The sequence below is a fragment of the Bos taurus genome, chromosome 8 (genome assembly GCF_002263795.3).
Source record: "Bos taurus isolate L1 Dominette 01449 registration number 42190680 breed Hereford chromosome 8, ARS-UCD2.0, whole genome shotgun sequence".
NCBI lineage: Eukaryota > Metazoa > Chordata > Mammalia > Artiodactyla > Bovidae > Bos > Bos taurus.
In genome coordinates this window covers 88,532,364-88,538,875 of record NC_037335.1, presented here as the reverse complement: position 1 = coordinate 88,538,875, position 6,512 = coordinate 88,532,364, and the positions used below count along the sequence as shown (strand labels likewise).

Genomic DNA, 6,512 nt, shown 5'->3' with positions numbered 1-6,512 from the left:
ATGTTCTAAAATTTCCACAAAGTCCTTTAGGGATTGTCTGGGTTTTCTGGGAGGCTGCTGTAATGAAGTACCACAGACTGGGTGGCTTAAACAACAGGAATCTGTTCTCTCCTGGTTCCAGGGCCCGCAGTCTGACTCCAGGGTGTCGGCTGGGCTGCTTCCTTCTCCGGGGTTCAGTGCAGAATCTCTTTCAGCCTCTGGTGATCCTGGCAGCCCTTGGTGGCCCTTGGCTTGCAGCTGCGTCACTCTGGTCTCTTCCCTGTCTTTATTCGGCCTTCTTTGTGCATCTGTGTTCAACATTCCTCTTCTTCCAAGGACACCCGTCATTGTCATTAGGGTCCTAGCTTCAAGGTGGCAGGAAGTGTGATCTCCCTAGGCAACTAGAAGGAAAGCAGAACAGAAACGTCCTCCACGACGCCCATCTGCAGCAGGGAGCCTCATGCCAGAGTGCAGAAAGGAACAGGTAAGAGACACAGGATGCTCAGGACTTTCCTCCTCCCAGACAAAGGTCTGTTGGGCCAGGTGACCTCTTCTGGCCCAGCACACAACGCATCTTTCATGGCCTTGCAGTGAGTGACGTGAGTGATGTGTGTCTAAGTCTTCACCTACAGAATGCCAGAGCAGAAGTGATACGTAAGCTCAAAGGAACATGGTCACCTCAGGTGGACAGGGGTGCCATGGGGTACCCACAAAGTATGCTCTTTGGACTGGTCCGTAACTGCTACACCCAGGAAGAGCGGAGTTAATTCCAGAAGGCAGAGCAAGTGCATTGCCAAGCACATTGTTTCATTCAGGGAAGGCTTTCTTTGTAAAATAAGACTCTCCGCGGTGCACGTGTCTTAACTAGTTTCAGCAGGGTACTCCTACTGCAGGGGATGGTGGAAAATGACCCAGGAAAAACCTGGTCCCATGGGCCTGCTCCTCTGGGAACTGCTGTGGGAGGGAGAAACGAACTTCCTGTCCCTAGGCCCCTTGGTGTTAGGTCTGCTTGTGACAGCACTATGGCCCTTCCTCTCACTGACACATGTCAATCAGCATCTCACAAATGAACAAATGATCACTCAGCTTCTCTCACTCCTGAGTTACACATTCAAACAAGGGTTCTTCCAACTTTAAGACTTTGGCAATACTCCAAGATAAATAAGAGGGTGGACTTAAAAAAAAAAAAGCTTCCAAATTGCTAAGAAACTTGATCCTGACTGTTATCAACACACAAAAGAAGATGATAATTATGTGACTAGATGGAGGTGGCCAATGAGGCTATAGTAATCTTATTGTAACATACAAATGCATCAAACCATTTGTGCACCTCGAACTTACACAATGTTATATGTTGATTAAGTGCTGTGCTGTCACTTCAGTGGTGTCTGACTCTTTGTGACCCCATGGACTGTAGCCCACCAGGTTCCGCTGTCCATCAGATTCTCCAGGCAGGAATAATGGAGTGGGTTGCTAAGCCCTTCTCCAGAGGATCTTCCTGACCCAGGGATAGAACCTGTGTCTCTTATGTCTCCTGCATTGGCAGGGGGCTTCTTTACTGCGAGCACCACCTGGGAAGCCCATATATTGATTATATCTCAATTTTATTTTATTTTTTTTTAAAGAAGAAGAGAGGTGGGCTCTGGGGTCAGAAGGCAGGGCTCCATCCTGATTACTTGCTGGGACCCTGGACATATTTACGAGCCTCAGCTTCCCCCATTGATTGGCTTGGTAACGCTAGGAATGCTACCTTTTTGGGCTCTTATGAAGATGAAGTGAGAGTCTGAATGTAAAATGGTCAGCACAGCACCTGACACAGAAGTGCTCAGCTGACGTTACTATTTCTATTACTGCTACTGTGAATGGCATTAGGAAAGGAAACGTCATAGAAGGACCTCCTTGAGTCAGAGAGAGCATATTCCGGTCGGACTCAGGTGAACAACTGCACACCTTTTAGGAGGATGTGATGCGCACGCTCTCAACGATGTGACTTTCCAGGACTTAGTCCAGTCGCACACACCCTGTGAGGCCATTCACAGTGGACAAAATCTGAGGTCCAGGTGCTCCCCACAGAGGAGGGGAGGCCGGGGACCCTGCCACCAGCCCACCCGCTCGGCTCCGCAGTTCACAGGCGGAGCAGAGGCTGTGCCCCTGACTGGCCCTTCAAGGAGACCTTGCTGCTGGGGCGGGGGCTGGAGCTAAGCACTGGTGGAGGCTGGAGCCCTGAATGTGGTTAACTCAAGATAAGATCTGCTCAGCTCTTCCTGGAGTGCTGCCCCATTTTCACAAAAATGACTTGGAATGTACAATTTTAAATTTATCTCCTATCTTTTCTGCCTCTCCCAGATCTAGGCTGTTGGGTCACTACGTCCTGGGTCCTGCTTGGGTGGCAGTGTCACCACCTAGGAGGCTCCATGTGCTGGCTAGACCCCAGGCTTGGGACCACCAGGACTAAGCTGAAGGTGGTGGCCGTGGAGGTCTCCTGGAAGGTTGTGGCTAGGCCTTGGTGTTCCCCCACCTTTATTTCTGTCTCAGCCTTGGTGAGTTCAAATATGTCTGTGGGTATCAGAGTATAAACTGGTGCTTGCCAACGTGCTTCTGAAATTTTGAGTGAATGCTGCTGTCTGACATTGTATGTGTGTATGCATGCATGCCAAGTGGCTTCTGTCGTGTCTGACTCTTTGTGACCCTGTGGACCGTAGCCCTCCAGTCTCCTCTGTGCATGGAATTCTTCAGGCAGAAATACTGGAGTGGGTTGTCATGCCTTCTTCCAGGGGATCTTCCTGACCCAGGTCTCAAACTTGCAGCTCTTATGTCTCCTGCATTGGCAGGTGGGTTCTTTACCTCCAGTGCCACCTGGGAAACCTGTATATGTGTATATTCAGATTCAAATTATGGGAAATACTCTCTAAAGATCACACCCCTTGTGTTAAGGGGAGAATTCCTAAATAAGTCAGATGATCCAGGGCAGAGGGAACCTTTGTTGAAAGCTTCTGGGATTTAAGAAATGATCAAGAAGATGCTAGTCTGGTGCTTTGTTTTTAACATCCATAAAGTCTGCAAAATGTCCAGCCTGACCCCGACTTTGTTGGTTGAGCTGTGGGGTGGTCAGGCCGCTAGCCCCTGCCCTGTCAGGGAGGGGTGGGAAGGGGAGTGGACAGCTGGCCTCAGCCTCAGATTGTCCCCTGGGTGTGACCTGAGCAGCTGTCACAGAAGCAGGCTGCCAGGGGTCACCATGTTACGTCTGCTTAGTTTGGTCTAATTTTCAGCAATAAAATTTCCGCCAGAGCATGTGCTGCATGTGGGGTGAGGGGGGATGGGTGGTGGTGACATCTGTGTCCGGCGAGCCAGGCCAGACCGGCTCTGCCTCCTCTCTATCCAGATACATTCTCTGTACGAGCCTCACACTGCAGACAGGCGCTGGCGTTCAGGCTGGCCTCCAAGCTAGCTAGCTGAGCCCATGTGAATTGAGGTTTGCGATCCTGACCCCATGGGAGGGAGAGGCTCCGTCCATGCGTGGTGTTCAGTGTGCAGAGTCCCTCCCAGGCTTTCCTGGGCCTGCTGGCTACTGGCTGCACGAGGGCAGTGGCCACCGGGATGGACCCAGCACCAGGGGGTGGGTGGTCCATCACCCTGCAGAGCAGCCTTGTGCTTGCCTGCATGGCCCCTCTGCCACCTACTATTAGCTTGAGGGAAGCTCAAAAGCCCAGTCATTCAGTCATGTCTGACTCTTTGCAACCCCATGGACTGTAGCCTGCCAGGCTTCTCTGTCCATGGGATTTTTCAGCCAAGAATAGTGGAATGAGTTGCCATTTCCTTTTCCAAGGGAAACATCCCTAAAATTCATTTCATTCCGTGTCACTGCTTTTGGAGAACTCCGCTCCACCCTCCAGACTCCAGCTTCCCTGGGGAGTGTGTCACAGCTGTGGTCATCTCCCTTATTACAGTGCCTCCCGAACTGGAGTTGCATCAGATTCCCTTGGAGGGTTTGTTGGGGTTAAGGTTAGAGTAACACATTACTAGCAAAGTGATGCTCAAAATTCTCCAAGCCAGGCTTCAACAGTACGTGAACCACAAACTTCCAGAAAGCTGGTTTTAGAAAAGGCAGAGGAACCAGATATCAAATTGCCAACATCTGTTGGATCATCAAAAAAGCAAGAGAGTTCCAGAAAAACATCTACTTCTGCTTTATTGAGTGTGTCAAAGCCTTTGACTGTGTGGATCACAACAAACTGTGGAAAATTCTCCAAGAGACGGGAATACCATACTACCTGACCTGCCTCCTGAGAAATCTGTATGCAAGTCAAAAAGCAACAGTTAGAACTGGACATGGAACAACAGGTTGGTTCCAAATCGGGAAAGGAGTACGTCAAGGCTGTATACTGTCACCCTGCTTATTTAACTTATATGCAGAGTACATCATGTGAAATGCTGGGCTGGAAGAAGCACAAGCTGGAATCAAGATTGCTGGGAGAAATATCAATTACCTCAGATATGCAGATTACACCGCCCTTATGGCAGAAATTGAAGAAGAACTAAAGAACCTCTTGATGAAAGTGAAAGAGGAGAGTGAAAAAGCTGGCTTAAAACTCAACATTCTAAAAACTAAGATCATGGTATTGGGTCCCATCCCTTCATGGCAAATAGATGGGGAAACAATGGAAAAAGTGAGAGATTTTATTTTTGGGGGCTCCAAAATCACTACAGGTGGTGACTGCAGCCATGAAATTAAAAGATGCTTACTCCTTGGAAGAAAAGCTATGACCAACCTAGACAGCGTATTAAAAAGCAGAGACATTACTTTGCCAACAAAGGTCCATCTAGTCAAAGCTATGGTGTTTTTCAGTGGTCGTGTATGGATGTGAGAGTTGGACTGTAAAGAAAGCTGAGCACTGAATAATTGATGCTTTTGAACTGTGGTGTTGGAGAAGACTCTTGAGAGTCCCTTGGACTGCAAGGAGATCCAACCAGTCAATCCTAAAGGAAATCAGTCCTGAATATTCATTGGAAGGACTGATGCTGAAGCTGAAACTCCAATACTTTGGCCACCTGATGGGAAGAACTGACTCCTTGGAAAAAACCTTGATGTGGGAAAGATTGAAGGCAGGAGAAGGGGACGAAGAGGATGAGATGGTTGGATGGCATCACTGACTCCATGGACATGAGTTTGAATAAGGTCTGGGAGTTGGTGATGGACAGGGAAGCCTGGCGTGCTGCAGTCCATGGGGTAGCAAAGAGTCTGACATGACTGAGTGACTGAACTGAATTGAACTGAACAGATTACCCTGTCCATGCCCAGTGTTTCTGATTCAGGAGGTCAAGGTGGGGCTGAGAATTCGCATTTGAAGCAGGTTCCCAGGTGATGGGGGTGGGGAGGACACCTGGGCACAAACCCCTCCTGGTGTCAGGGCTGTGAGACAGATTAGTGTTGCAACCCCACCCCGTGTCCCATGGAACCCTGGCTTTATGGTCCATGACAAAGGGTTTGTGGTTAAATAAATGCGGCATTGTGGCAGGTCCACATCTCTCAGACATTCCAGATACCCTAAAGTGATGTGAAGTGAAAATCGCTCAGTTGTGTCCAACTCTTTGCGACCCTATGAACTATACAGTCCACGGAATTCTCCACATCAGAATACTGGAGTGGGTAGCCTTTCCCTTCTCCAGGGGATCTTCCCAACCCAGGGGTCAAACTCAGGTCTCCTGCATTGCACGCAGATTCTTTACCAGCTGAGCCACTAGGGAAGCCTAGATACACTGTGATGGGAAAAAAGTTTTGTTTTTTTCTTCTGATTTATTTGTTTTATTGATGCCTGGATGCTCAGTCCTTGACTGGGTACTCCCAGAGAGGGTACAGCGGCTCCTTCTGCTGCTGCTTCTTGGTCTTCAGGTTCTCTCCATGTGTGTTCAATCAGCAGCGTGTTTTCTTGGGCCGTGGATCCAGGGGCTTGTACTTCTTGCCCTTATAGAATTTCCCGAGGTTCTCTTTCCGAGTCTGGTTAATGACAGTACATGGGTGATGGGTTTATGAACAACTCGGATCTTGGAAAGTTTGGAAGCCACGCTGCCTGTCACTTTAGCCACATGCCGCTGGGACAGCTTCACTTTCAGCTCCTCCTCCAGCTCCTCCTCCTTCTTGCTGTGAAGGTTTCCTGCCTTAATCTTGGCCATGGCTGTACAGTCTGCCTCTGCTGCCTTCTCAGAGGGAAGGAAGGGGTAAAAGCTTGGATGAATCCTGCAGGGCAGCACCAAGCTTCCTTTCACCCTACATTCCCCAAAGCTATTTACATACGGGACACGTCTCTTGCACCATCCCTTCTACCTAGAGTAGGGGGTCCATCAGGCATTAGTTTGAGAAATGGATCCAGAGCTTTATTTGTCTCCTGAGATTCTGTGTAGTCTGAAGGTGGGACAGAGCCCCTCACCCTCCATTCATGATGTGTCCCCTGCTTTACATGCCAGGATGAATCTGACTTTGTGAGGCTGTGTTTGGGGGAGACATGTGGGCTGTTCCTGGGCACCTTCCAGGCTCT

The 6,512-nt window shown here is 49.3% G+C and overlaps 1 pseudogene; it reads right to left on the bottom strand.

The window, feature by feature from the left end:
- Positions 1–5,437: 5,437 nt before the first annotated feature.
- LOC107132721 (large ribosomal subunit protein uL29-like) lies at positions 5,438–6,279 on the bottom strand (annotated as a pseudogene).
- Between the last annotated feature and the right edge of the window lie 233 nt (positions 6,280–6,512).